The following is a 13,519-nucleotide window of genomic DNA, read 5'->3' on the forward strand; positions in this document are numbered from 1 at the left end:
TAAATTTAATTCAGTAGATCATGAAAGCCTACAGTCCCTATACCTAATGTGTGCAGGTTTTTTTTTTTCCTGCACAGAAGTGTCACAAGAAGTACTTACGTTGTTTCAGGGTCATGCTACTATGCTATAATGTGAAGTTTTTAACCTATTACACTTTGGTCTTGTGTTTTAGATTAACATATTTGCATATCTTCTGAGTTCTGTTCTGAACAAGTCTCCCACAGCAACTGCTAGTCTTTGAGATAGATTTCCACCTTATGCAAACAATGGAGTTTTGGTGAAGTTAACAAAGCCAGTCTGATACACACAGGAAGACACACTGATCCCAAGTGTGCATCTGGATCACATGAAAAAAAAATATTTACTTGGAATGAAAACCTCATAACTACTTAGTAAGGTTTAGTAAGTAGAGTTCACAGTAAGCCTTAGCATGCATCAAACTTACACATCTGCAGCTCTGTATCCATCTGGAGCTGCACAAACTTGGCTCTTCTTCCTTTCTTCCATTCTCAGATATCAGGGCCCATCATATGGAATGCTGATTTTTGTCCTTGAATCCTTAGATTGCAGCTGCAACTGTGGCCTTTGTTGTTAATTTACTTTATTGTGATGCCATGATTGTTTTTTACATAAGCAATTCAGAAAGATGTTATGATTTTATGGTAAGAAATATGAAGAGAATACCTGAACATAGGCAGAAGGTCACTGTGGACTGGAAACAGGGCATGTGAAAATGCTCCTTCATTTGGAAAAAGCATTTATTATATTTAACAAAAGAATAGTGAAGAGCACTGAGCTGGAACAAGCTGTCAAGATGGTGTTTGGCTGAAGGGCATTACAGTAGAAGCTGCAGGACAAAATCCATGCTTCGGTACCTCACGTACTTACCCTATTACTCAGCCATGCCTTCCCCAAGGTTTTCCCCTTGCAATATTACAGTTATTATTTAATGTCTGATATAATACTTCAGTCCTATATGTTGACTTCAGTTAAAAGATCCCAGCATCACAGACCTATATGCAGAATCAGGAATGTAGAAAGAAATTTGAAAAGAAAAGGAGCAGCAAAATTAACTGTTTACATTGCATTTTTAATTAACTATTTAAAAACTACTTATAGTTTCAGTTCACTCTATTCTATAGAAAAACAATTCGATACAAGGCTGTTATTAAGGATGTGTCACCAGATACTTGACACTGTTGAGTGATCTACTTCCATGAGAGCTATGTAGTTGTTTTTCATTCAAATTTTCAGCTGATATAAGGAAAATATGATTCTTTCAATTTGTGGGCTTTTTTTCTACTGAGAATCTGCCTTTTTTAAAACTTCTTTTATATTAATCCATACAGCACATATTAGCAAATTAAAGCTTGCCAGCATCTTTCAGTGAATTCATCAAAAGCAATGAGATTTCACTCTGATGATTCACCTATTTGGCATTAAAACTACATATTGTTCTCTTCAGGAAGTTTCTCCTCTACAGGATATTTGTAATGCAAGAGCTAAGGTCATGAACACATAGATTCCAATATACTATTTTGTAAAAGGAAAAGGAACACATTTGAATACCAATGGCAAAAAAATGTGTAAGACAACATCCCAGCTTTCACAGGATAATGAAAACACAGCTTATTGTTGTTTAAAGATATGTCAGTTATAGAAGAGAATATTTTTAATAACCCTGGTGAGAAAAAACATCCAAATTTCAATTATTATTATGAATACAGGGTGTAGGTCTTTTGTCTGAGACCATCATGAAGCTGTCTTTTTGTGGCTAATTTTATGTGGACCCATGTTTGGTTTTAAAGAACCGATGGCGTTCTAACATCAACATTATAACTATCTTTTTTCCTGAAATTCTTCCCTTCAGGAGAAAGCAGTTTTGCTCTTCTACAAATTAATTCAGAGAGTGAATTTTTCAGTTGATCAACATTCATCAAAACCTCCTTAACACTTGCCCATGAAGAAATATGCCAGTCACCTCAGAAGAGTAGGTCATGAAGTGCTTTCTTACATTCCCGTTGAAGTCAGTCATTGGTTTGAAATGAGAACTAGTGGGAGAAGATTTTTGTCTAGTATGAGGAAAAAATGATGCACTCTTCTGATCAAATTCAACGATAAATAGCTATATTATCATTAAGTGATCCTTACGATACAGAAACCTGAAACCCATGAACAGGAATTCAACCAGCAAAAGAAGAAAAAAAAAAAAATCACTTGTCCCAGTCAGTTCATTTCTACCTTTCAGAAATATAGATTCTGTATTCCCAGGTGTATACTATAATTTTCAGTAGACTTCGTAAGTGATAAAAGATAGAAATAATGAACTCTGTAACAAAATATGCTATCAAGAGATACATCATCAAAGTGACAGGATAAGCAGAAAATCAATCACTTGATTTCTGACCCTGAAATACCATGAGCAATATTGAAGATAGGAACTACAAATTAGATCAGTTTTGTCCTTGCCTCCAGAAGATAAGTACAACTATGGTTAGGGATAATTGGTGATGTATTCTGGGCTTCACAAGTATCACCTTGATAAATGAGTTCAAAGCACTCCATTGACCCTTTTCCAAGAGGAAACAAATGAAGGGCCCACCTTCAAACTGTTATGTGTTATTAAACATCAAGAATATAAATTTTATTGAAGTATCTGTTATTAATCTCCAAAACTGTAGTGAAGTCAAGCCACAGCAATAAGAAATCCTAAAGTTTTACTACAAACAAAAATAGAAGACCTTGTAAATTCATATTCCACCTGCCATATTTGTGATAGTCACAGGAGCTAGTAGGCTGTTAGACTAAAAATAGCCTTATCTCACAGGTTTGTTACTACATTACAGAAAAGGGGCATTCAAACTAAAAACAAGTGCCTCAAATTTAAAATTTTGCATAATTGAATACTTAGAGGCATTGAGAAGACCATATAATTTTTATTTTGGTTCTAAACTTCAGGAATAAATAGATTATTAATTTATTAACCTTAGAGGTTTTGTGTATAAATTTTACGTGTCACTTCACATCTCTCCTTCCTTGACTTCAGTTTCAAAAAGACTCAGAAAACTACCACATAGGTCTTTTGCAAGTAGTGTTGAAATTAGCATCTGTACCGTGGTTTTGGATCTTCTTATCAAAAATGCATTGAAAAAATAAAAAATTTTAATGTTTTGCATAAATAGAAACTGCATATGTACAAACCAGTCACTGCACCACTACACTAACCGGGGCACCCATACAGTATGTGATTATGGTCCTTAAATTTGGGTACAGTTCTGCCCCCACTGAGACCTCTGTCTCTTCAAAGATGCAGTCATCTGGACCACTGACCCCACATGGCCCAGAAAGCATTGACCCCTTTGTGCAGCAAGACAGCTCAGAAAAAAGTGACCTTAAATAATGTAAGGAAATATAAATCCTGTAAAAACAGGGTTTTTTTCTTTTTTGTGATCTATTTTAAGTTAGCCAGGATTTTCTAAGTTTTTGTTTTGTTGTTAGCATGGCTACTCATTGGTATGATTTATGTAATATTGCTTGCTGTCACACAAAGGTTAAACTGTACTTGTATTAATAAAGAAGGAATAAATTTCAAAAGAATCGTAGCTTATCAGAGGGCAAATCAAATATTTGTGCTCAGTAACTGATTGTCTGTTCCCTATGAAAGGAAATGTTTTTCAGTCTCTTAAATTGCTGCTCCATGTGTCCTTATATAGCCTTAGCTACCTTCTTGACTACTTTTATTTTACATTTAGGGACACCTAGTGGCTCATGTCTGATTTGCTCTGGAAAGCAGAAATGACTTTGCATTTCCAAATGAACTTTGTGGGTTTCCAAATCTTACTTATCAATTAAACCACAACATAGTAAACAGTTCAGGTCACAAAAAATTTACAAAACCATGGAACTGTATTTCATAGTACACATGAAAAGTTTGAGGCAACAACAAAATAATTTATCCCTTTTTTCATTCATTTTGAAATTCATATCAAGGGAGTAAACGTGTAAATTGTTTTTAATACCATAGAAAATGTACCTTAATTATTTTTTCCCAGAAACTTTAAATTTATCCATTTTGTGCACAAGATTTATTACTTTGGCCACTGAATCTTCTTCTAAATATACATCTCAAATAGATACCATTTTTCATTGTTCCATGTATGTTTGTACACATACATTCCTTTGAACTTTTGATTTAATGGAGTGCCAAACCAGCTCTCTCAGTGTCTGAAATTTTGCTCTATATGTGAAAAAAAGGTGGCAGAACAAAGCCCCTACCAAAAAATTAGGTAAGGCTCAGTAATTCCTTCCTCTTCAATATATATATAAAAAAAAAAAAAAAAAAAAAAAAAAAAAGGGGTCCCTAAGTAAACAAACAGTTTGAGTTTGACTACTTGGATATTTAGCAGTTTTTTTCTAACCCAGTTAACCCACATAATCTTATGATTCTACTACTAGTTACATACACTGCAAATTTAACAGACCTTTTCCTAATGCTTTTAAAACTGCTCCATTCCTGGGACACTCAATGACTGCCTTTAATCTACATCAGCTCTGCACCCATATTTTTAAGATCATAATCCTCTCTTCAGCTCATTTTGAAATATTTGTATTAAAAAGAAGCAATGAAACCATAGTGAAAATAAAAAAATCTGAGGTTTCTTTATTTCCTGTATCTGTTATATAAATACATAGGAAGTGTTCAAATGAATATTTTTTAAAGTATCTATAATAGCTCAGCTTTTTCAGCCTGTTTAATGCCTTTTCTGTTTAAAAAAATTACTTAATACCCTAGAGCCACATTAAATACACACAAGAAATACAAATATTTCCCATCCTGTTTCTGTAGAAAAAGAAGAGATAATATTTTTCTCTTGGATTCTCATGTCCCACAAAAGTATTAAGAAAGGAACTCTTAGAAACAAATATATATAATCTTACAGCAACAAGAATACTGGAAAAGGCGTGGTCATTATCCTTATGAGAAACTTTAAAATTGGAAATAGTTGTTACAAAAATCCCCTTATATTTTCCCCCCTTTCCACACTTTTCCTCAGAAAAGCACAAAGAATGAATAATAAATCCATTTTATACAGCCAATCTTGCTAGGCAAAAGAGTGAAGGGAGGAATTACAGCAAGGAAAAAGCGCTCAAAAATATTTGCGAGGAGGACAAAACAGGGAGGTTACTCCCACGAGCTCCAAATGCTGTTAAAGTGCAATTCAACAATAAATCACGTTTTGCAGGCCGAGCAGAAAGAACTAATCCGGGTTTTACCTTCCTCCCCGTTTGCACTTTGCTCCCTCTCGTGGCTAAAACTGAGTATGATAGTTCTTGGTAATTGCAATAAACAAGCAAACCCGTACACACTACTCATATTTTAAAAACTACCCCTTTGTCAGATCTAGTGCCTACAGTTTTATCATTTTCAGGCGAAAACTCAAACAAAAACTTCAGTTTGTAAATATAATAAGAAAACTATTAAGATGTTGAATTCCGTATTACCAAACACTGCTTGGCTTTATTAACACAATGTAACAAGTACAAGCTTATCTGAGCTTTTATCTGACAGCAATTTGTGAAATTAAATTTTTTCTCATAAAGGTTTGCTGATTTAATCAACAACATTCTCCACAAGTCGAGCCAATGTGAAAATACCCATACCTTATCTTTGCAAAACAATACCTCCATTGACATGAAATGTGACATTTTTTCATCAATATTTCATCACATTATACATAAGATAATACAATAAATTCTCACTACTTGACAACTATCCCGTAATGCAATCTAAGCTAATGCTGTTTCATATTTCAGTATGTGACATCTGTCAACAATGTTGTTAACCACTAATTGCTCTTATTCATCTCAGAAACATGCCTTGATTGCTAATTGAGGCCAGATAAATATTTCAGTTTATTTAAATTGCTTTGCTGCCCATTCAGATAAAGAGGAAAAATCTTTTAAAGAAGATTAAGAGAAGAGAACTAGGGAAGTTAAGTATTGGGTGATGATGACAATAAAAACAGAGACTGAAATTAATACGTCATCTGAATTATCAATAAAATAGTGAGTAAACATTATTTTTTGTGAAAAGTATGAATGTACAAGCATATAACCTCAGATCATATGAAACAGGCCCAGTTTTTCACATTTGTATAGGATTTTTTCAAAGTTTTGAAGTGTTTTTCATTAATAGTTGTCAAAGATTTCCACAGTGGAAGTAAATGTAATTTTTTATTAAATTAGAGATAGGAAAAGTAAACTGCTGATGGGCAAATTGGCTGCACAGTGTTTCATGAGTACATGAACATTCAAGTCTGCAGGGAAACACTGCATTTCTGAATCAAGCAGTAGTAGTTCATCAAGCCAAAAGAAAACTTCTTCAACAAAAGAATCTGAAAAATACTTTCCAAAGCAAAACTTCATTTTAGGATTCTGTTGCAAAGAATTATGTTTGGATAAAATGAGATTAAGTGGTGTGCAGACCAAAAATTAAGAAAAGAACTAGAATGCAATTAGAATGCAAGCTTGCTTTTACAGCCTATGATTGCAATGCCCAAGGAATACAACCAGTACCTGATGCCTGCAGCTGTGATTCGGAAAACTCACTTTGGGAAAGAAGTCTGACTTCCTTCAGAAGAAATTTTTCCCATGCCCACACTGTTCCCTGTCTCCACTTTGTGTACATATTCATCTCTGAACCGCCCCTCCCCAGCGCTGATTGACTATGGATTTCAAATTCTGTAAACATCACAAGTTATTCATAAAAGCTGAGCCAAGGTAATTCTTATAGTTTGTTTTCATATGCAAACCCAGCAGATACCATGGCAGGTTTGACGAGATTGTTCACGTCTTCCCATAATGCAGTCTCTTCCCAAGAACCACTACCACAAAACAGGGAAATACAGAAGAATATCTAATCTGTAATTTTATCTTCCTCTATGAATCTTGTCTTTCCCATGACATATTTAACTTAGTGTGTATGCGTATTTTTAATTATGTAAAAAATATTAAAGTGTTTACATGAAAAAATATTGAACACCATAAAATAATTAAAGGAACAAATCTTTAACCTCACCTTATTACTTTTCCTACTACTGCTATGGTGTATAGGGGATTTCTCAATGGCATAACAGCACCATTCAGTGATTCCCTTTGCTCAAAGAAATAATGAGACAGCTAAACCAGGGATATTGAGAAAGGGACACAGCAAGGCAGTATTTCACAGGAAAAAAAGAGTGAGAAACTGGAGTTCTATGAACCTAATCATCATATCAACACTTTCAGAAAAAACATGCAAAAGTTGCAATAATGATTCCAATAATTGGTTCACCCTCATACTAAACACAAGTCCATTTTTTGGCATTATAACTAAAATCCTTCATCCTGTTCTTGAAACATGCTTCAAAATCTCCCTTTCTAGTTTCTTTAAAGAAATCACAACAGAGTTCCCAAACTCACAACAATGTCACATTAAGATCTTGCGGTATCTATAAGTCACACAATTTTTTTTCAGAACCAAATAATTATTTTTAAAAGAACAGTGGAACATGAACAGTACAATTTTCAGCAAAAGTCTTCTACTGATCACCTAAAGATGGAAGGAAGCTGCAGGGGACTTCTGACAAGTTTATGCAGTGACAGGACAAGGGGGAATAAGGGAAGGTTTAGATTGGACATTAGAAATTCTTTTCTGTGAGGGTGGCAAAACACTGGCAGAGGCTGCCCAGAGAAGCTGTGGATGCCGCATTCCTGAAGAGATTCAAGGCCCAATTGAAAGGGGCTCTGGTCTAGTGGAAGATATCCTTGCCCATGACAGGGGCTTCAAACTCGAAGGTCTTTGGAGTCCCTTCTAACCCAAACCATTTTAGGATTGAACAGAATATATTTCTATGGTATAAATGTGTACTACTTTCATGGAGTGAGTTGTTTTTCCCAAGGCAACAAATACGATGCTGAAAGACAAAATAGAAATCACACAGTTTTGTGACCCTGTCTGAGCATAAGATTGGTCTTTGGTGTGACCTTCCTTTTGTGTCAAATTGCGCTAAAACGTATGTGACAGTTTTTGTTATAGAAACCTCCATGTATCAATGATTAAGGAGAAGCTGTCAAAATAATTTATTTAGGTTCACAGGCAGAATTCACGACATATATGAAGTGTCAAAAAGCACAAGCAGTATCTAGTTTATCTGTTAGGTTACTTGGTTTCATACAATCATTTCACTTTCTTGATAGCATTTTTTGACTACAAAAACTTTAGCTGAGGTTCCAGTTGCCACTATTGACTTTAAAGGGCTAGTGTTTACCTCGTTTGAGAAAAATAGTATTAAGGTTAAATTAAAGTAAAAGTTAGCTGACTTGTATCATCTCATTTTGCTTTCAATATTATTCCTACTAAAATTTCCATAAGAAAGCCCAGAAAAAGAGGTGCCTTTGTAGAGTTTTCACCTGATATATCATGTTTCAGTGTTCAATATTTGGCCTGATGCAGTTTAATCAAGTATTACCCTTTACATTATAGCTCTATTTTCAGGACTTATAGCTTGTCTATATAAAATGATTCAAATGGTGAAGTGATTTAAGAAGTCTCATCTTCAAAGTTTTTTATTTTATTGTATTAAAAATATTTTGAAATCTAAACTCCAGAAGTGCTAGGAAAAAAAGTTTGCAAGAAATATGTTTCAATAAATTACAGAATTTACATGCTTTTTGTCTTTATTTATTGCATTCACTTACCTATAAAGCATAGCCTGTTGATGCAGACTGTAACCACATTAGCATATTTGAGAACATTACTATTTAAGTAAAGGCAAGTATCTTGGGGAAATAGTCTTGGTGTAAATCTGAATTCAATAATATTAAAATAAAAACATTGAAAACTTTAGTTGCTACATTTATTATATTAAAACAGGAAAACCATAGGCAATAAAAATACAGTTAAATCTCTTGACATCCTTCCAACTCACTGTGGGTTTCAGGCAAACAAGTGTAGGAAGACATTGTTTTGGAGAACAGAATTTTTCTTTTTTAATATAATGAGTCTCATGATGTCGTTTGCAGCCCTGGATGTGACTGTGACTAAGTATTTCTGTAGTTAAGAGGAACTCACCTGTGCACTGCACAGCCCATTCAGATCCTCACGAGAGTCTCCTGCAGACCTTAGCTTCTCTGGGACCGACCTGGAATAAAAAAGAAGAAGACTGAACGCACATGACGCTTCAGGTTTTTACGGCATTAATTCAGTGCAGTTTATTAATTGCTTTCAAACAGAAACACCTGAACTTGCAAGACGCATCCTCGCCGATGCATGCCCAGCCCTCATGCCACCAGGTGCGCACGCAGCTCGCCGGGTGAGGGGCCTCGAGCTCCCACAGCTGCTGCTGCTCCCACACCTGCGGAAAACCACACCCCACCCGCCTCCTGCCAGGGGAAATGTTCTTTTCACCCTACTTTAAGCACGGTGGGAAGATGAGAAGTTTTCTGTGCTTCATCATCCTACGGGGTAGCTTTGAGGGGCGGGCTGGGCGCCTCTACCCGTGCCGCGGCGGGCACGGTGCGCTCCCGTGAGGGGAGCGCTGCAGTCAGGCTTTTCCCTACGTACTTTTCCACCAGCCCATGCTTCCCCCGGAGCAGCCGCGGTAGCTCCTTCGCTCGCCGGGCTGAGGGCGGTGGTGCCGCTGGGGAGCGCCGGCGGGATCCGGCCCGCGCCGCCCGGGACGGGTGCTGCCGCTGCCGAGCGGGATAAAACCTGTCCCGGCTGTCTCCCCGTCCCTTCAGCGCCCTCACTGCCCCGCGCGCGGAGCCTGGGAGCCGCTGGAGGTAAGGGCAGTGCCCGGCAGCTGGCCCCCGCCTCCTCATCCCCACTCCTCCCGGCCGGGGCAGCTGTCCCCCCCTCCTCATCCCCGCTCGTCCCGGCCGGGGCAGCTGTCCCCCCTCCTGATTCCCGCTCGTCCCGGCCGGGGCAGCTGTCCCCCCCCTCCTGATCCCCGCTCGTCCCGGCCGGGGCAGCTGCCCCCCGCCTCCTCATCCCCGCTCGTCCCGGCCGGGGCAGCTGTCCCCCCTCCTGATTCCCGCTCGTCGCGGCCGGGGCAGCTGTCCCCCCTCCTCATCCCCGCTCGTCCCGGCCGGGGCAGCTGTCCCCCCTCCTCATCCCCGCTCGTCCCGGCCGGGACTGCAGCCCCATAGCTCCTCTTCCCGCTGGAGACGCCCTGTGTGGCCTTAAGGCTCTGCTTCCTCAGGTTAGGTTTGTCAATAGTGCGTTCCCCGGAGCTGTTTTGGTGGGTGACAAGCCCTTTTAGCCTGTGCAGTGTTTATTCTTTCTTACTTTGGTAAATTTCAGCCGTTTCTGGGAGGTTTTTTTGGTCTGTTGCACGTGTAGTGTAAGCTTTGTAACTTTCACCTCTGTTTTGTGATGTTAGATGTCAGTTACTTTTGTTTTCAGGGTAATTTAGTGAATGACATGAATTCCATTAATTGCATCGGCACGTATCCGTTCACTGGATTATGGGAGGAAACTAGTAATGTGAGAACATACAGAGTGCAAAATACTAGCTCCTTGAACTGTGAAAATGCTTTTGTGCTATTTTGGTGATTCGTTATTCCTTATTGGTCGATGCAAAGCATTAGCATCCAAGTTGTTTGGGGTTTTTTTGGTGGTGGTTTTTTTTGTGTGTGTGGTTTTTTTTGTTTGTTTGTTTTTGTTGTTGGTTGTTTGTGGTTTTTTTTTTTTTTTTTTTGTTGGTTTGGTTTTTTCCCAAATAATTCTAGCTAAAGGGCTCACTTAGAGTATTGGGGCATTTCTGTCATGATTTCTTTTCTAGTTGGTGCTAGAAATAGTGGGAGTTGTCTTAATATGTAATGAAATTTTAACATGTTAGTGATGTCCCTGGTACAGAACAATGATCTTTTTTGGGATTACTCATTGCAAAAATGGCTGTTGTGGTGAGGTAGGTCTGCTCAAAAGGTTTGTGTCAGTAGGACTGATTACGTGGCAATAACAGTTCTTTCTCATTTAAAGACTTTTCAGTGCTAGAGTTTGAAGTTCACTGTAAAGAACACTGCAATCCATGGATTGCAAAGCTTTGAGTGAGTTCTGGACTTCAATCCTGCTTCATAATAAACAGACTTTTTACTAAAGCTGGTTAGACTGTGTGTATAACAAGTCATTCAGAGCTGTTTACACTAAACAGCTGCATGCACTGTAGCAAAGATCACTGCAGAGAAATTTTTTTAATTGGGAGTATCCAAAGAGTAAAATTGAAAAAGAAGTAGCTTGTCAGAATTTAGAAATCTTCCCTATGATGCAATTTCTTACTCCACTGAGTAATGATTATTACATGATAATTGAAAAAACAAGGGCTGGTGAAACGTTCTGGTTGTTTTATTTTCACCATATGACTCCAATTTTGTTTGTTATTTAAACATCCCAGAGTACAGTGTAGCTGCACCAAAAACATCACCTTTCTATGATCAACAGGGTTTTTTGTCTTAAATGAATTCAAGGTCACTTAAGGAAGACAAAATTAGTGACTTAAAACTTTGATTCATATTCCCTGGCTGCCAGTTTGAGATGCTTGTAAATTTCAGTTTTAGCTTTCACGTGTCTTGACTTTACCAGATTGTTTGTTTTTTGTGTTAAAACAGTATAAATGAGGATAAATTTTGTAATTATGACTACTTCATTACAGAATTTGTGATACTTCATAAAAATCGAAATCAATTAAAGCTTTTGTCACTTACAAGTAAATTTGCTTACATCTGTGGGATATTTTGACACAGACTCAAAGTTTATTACTCTCCACACTTTCCAAGTTTTGGAGGCCATTAACTTGGAGATGATGTTACCTTAGTAGGTCCTGTGATTCATATGGAAGTATATTGGCATCATTAACTCTTTAAAGGGCATAAATGTTTTTCTGCTCAAAGAAGAATTTATAATTAAGAAACTGTAAGGAGCTGTTCCTTTGCTAGTGTAAGGTTGGAGCACTTTCTTGCATGGAAAACTGTTATTTTCAATAAGCCCAGGCATGACTGAAGGTGTATGAAACTGAGGGTGAAATCTTTGAGTAAGATGCAATTTCATAGGAATCAAAGCTTGCATTCTGCAGAGACTGATGGCCCTTTCTGTCACACATGCTTTCCTGTAAGAATTGATGTGTGATTGTCCTGAAACTTGATGGAAAGTCTGCTAGTGCAAAACATTTCACCATTTGGATGTGAGTAACCCCACTAGAGATGACTTAAGGGACATTCAGACACCATATTTCAGATAGTAAATGTGCCTTTTTTTTTTTTTTTCCTTTAAGAGATGTCTTTTATGTTCCACACACACACTTGCATAATATTTTTTTTTAATTAAACTTAATTTATTACCTGGATATTTAAAACTAGTTTGCTAGCTCACGTGCATTAATTGTTGTCTAATGTGTTTAAACAGATACTATGCTGTTGAAGCCTTTAATGACTGTTTAAGAAGTTTATATTTTTGGACACATTTTTGATTTATCTACTTAGTAAAAAAACATATTGTGATATTTTTCTGGGAAGCTTAATATAACATAACAGTTGATGAGGTAAAAAAGCAACTTCAGGGAAGTGAAGATTGTTTTACTGTACCTTATGACCATGTGAAAAGCACAAATGTTGAGTTGCTATGTTTTCAGTGCCCCATTTTCCAGCTTAGGTGCAACATAAACTATCTTAATTAATATTGTGTCACCAAAAGGTTTTGAGATGGCCAATTGAATTCTGCCAAGATAGAGTCTTTTGATGAAAACATATCTTTATTGATTGTAGAAGAAGAAAATCATTCTTAAAATGAAATCCAGAGAAAAAAAAAATCATATCCCTCAGAGAAAATTTCTGAGTGGCAGGTTGAGATTAACATCATAAAATTGAATTTGTGCTGCAAACCTTTGATGTAATCAGCAGCTGGGAGATGGTGTTGCCCTTACTGTGCTCCTTCTGATTGTGGTGAATTATTGTGTGGAATGAAATAAGTGTTTCTCGTGTCACTCGTTCAAGAAATACAAACAAGGTATTACCAGGTGCTTCTTGCTAGTTAAAATGGATTGTATCGATTGCCGGTCCCAGTGCCCTGCTCCCTTGGACTGCAGGAGCAGGACATCCCCATCCCCAGGGAGGTGTGGGTGTCACTCAGCAGTGACTCCAGATCTGTAGGGTGTCACCCAACAGGTCTTGAGGAAAGTCCCATCACATCTTGAAGTGGGTTACTGGAGATGGTATGCAACATCCTTAGGGAGAGTGCAACATTTACATCATGAAATAGGGTAAGTTGTGAAAGCAGCATAGAATGGACCAGTAGACTGCAAAGCTACTTTTAAGAAAAAACATTAGCTTTTTACTAAGAGAAAAACCAATATTGATAGGACTTTAATTTCTTCTGTAGAAATGAAGAGAATGTGTCAGACAAAACCAAAGAACAGACAGAAACAGGAGAATGAGAGAGATTAGAAACACAAAAATCATAGGAACTGGTTGTATAAAAACTTAGGCT

The 13,519-nt window shown here is 37.3% G+C and overlaps 1 protein-coding gene and 1 long non-coding RNA gene across 4 annotated transcripts in view; one reads left to right on the forward strand and one right to left on the reverse strand.

The window, feature by feature from the left end:
* Nucleotides 1–486: 486 nt before the first annotated feature.
* Nucleotides 487–9,204, reverse strand: LOC131378642 (uncharacterized). Its single transcript, XR_009208295.1, has 3 exons — nt 9,113–9,204; nt 889–1,013; nt 487–576 (listed from the first exon to the last, which is right to left on the reverse strand). It is a non-coding gene; the product is annotated as an uncharacterized LOC131378642 (long non-coding RNA).
* Nucleotides 9,205–9,503: 299 nt separating this feature from the next.
* WDR72 (WD repeat domain 72) overlaps nt 9,504–13,519 on the forward strand; it is a 100,425-nt gene continuing 96,409 nt past the window's right edge. For all 3 annotated transcript variants that reach the window (XM_040077266.2, XM_040077268.2, XM_040077267.2), the window contains exon 1: nt 9,504–9,822. The gene's annotated coding sequence lies outside the window, so the exon portion shown is untranslated. The remainder of the gene's footprint in view (nt 9,823–13,519) is intronic.

This window comes from Hirundo rustica, chromosome 13, assembly GCF_015227805.2.
Source record: "Hirundo rustica isolate bHirRus1 chromosome 13, bHirRus1.pri.v3, whole genome shotgun sequence".
NCBI lineage: Eukaryota > Metazoa > Chordata > Aves > Passeriformes > Hirundinidae > Hirundo > Hirundo rustica.